Raw genomic sequence first — 1,143 nt, forward strand, 5'->3', positions numbered from 1 at the left:
ACTGATATCTGGGGTCTAGGGTATTCAGACTTGAAACATTAAGAGAAAGATCTGAAGTCTGAGAGTCCTGTTTGCAAGCAGACTTTTCTAAATACGCTGCAGCTTATCAAAGGCAGGGCTGGGTCTCTACATTCTCCATCCCCTGAGATCTCTGTGGACCAACTGAGGAATTTTTCTAGAGTCGCTGCACTGAGAACACGCTGCCAGCTTGGAAAGTTTATTTCCCCCTCTGTTTCTTTTCTATTCTTTATTTTTTTTTCTTTTGGAAAAAAGAAAACCAAGCTGTGACTTTACAATGCATTGGAAGTGCAGAGTAGGCTTGTAATTTTTACAGTTCTGTACAGGTTCTGGGCTACATCTGGTTGATATTACTGGCAGGGGTAGACAGGGGGAATAAACCACAGGCTGGAATGTGAAACATCCCACAAACGAGTTTCTTATAGGTTGCTGCAGAAAGCCCGGCCAAGTCTCCCTCTCTGTGGAAGGGTGGCTGCAGGGGTTGTGTGGGTGCAGTGCTTCCCTGGGTGGGAGGGGGAGAGTCTCAGCTGGTCCACTTGGGGTCCGGAGCTTTTGCTCTGGAGATGTGCTCGAAGGGTTAATTATCCATCCTGAGTCAGGCCTGGGGGCTGGGTGACAGAGGCCACCCTCAAAGGAAGTCCTGCTAAACCTGGAGAAAAAAAAAGCGCTGGAAGCAGTGTTGCTGGAGGAAAAAAACATGGGACCCAACTGAAGGGCTGCAGGGAGAGGGTCCCTGGGACTGGATGCTGGGAGTCCAGCATCTCAGCTCCGGCGCGGGACACAACTGCTGGCAGGTGCACTGGGGCCTGCTGGTGATGCCTGCAACCAGGGCAGCCTGGGGTGAAGACAGAGAGCTCCCAGCTCATATCCGGAACCAGAATGCAGCCCTTGCCCTGCTGGGCACACTCCTGCCTGACACTCAGGAAGAGAGCGGTGTGACCGGGGACTGTGAAAGCCTTCACCCAACACCGTGCTCGCCCCTGTGTGCCAGTGGCATGGGGCAGTGGAGACAGCTGGACCTTCCTGCAAAGCACTCTGTGTGCCCTGGGCCCCCGCGCCAGGGTTAGGCAGGATCAGCAGACAGTGCCACTAAGGATGCTGGCCCTCTGTGTCACCCAGAGGCCA

Source organism: Erinaceus europaeus, unplaced genomic scaffold, assembly GCF_950295315.1.
Source record: "Erinaceus europaeus unplaced genomic scaffold, mEriEur2.1 scaffold_620, whole genome shotgun sequence".
NCBI classification, from domain to species: Eukaryota; Metazoa; Chordata; class Mammalia; order Eulipotyphla; family Erinaceidae; genus Erinaceus; species Erinaceus europaeus.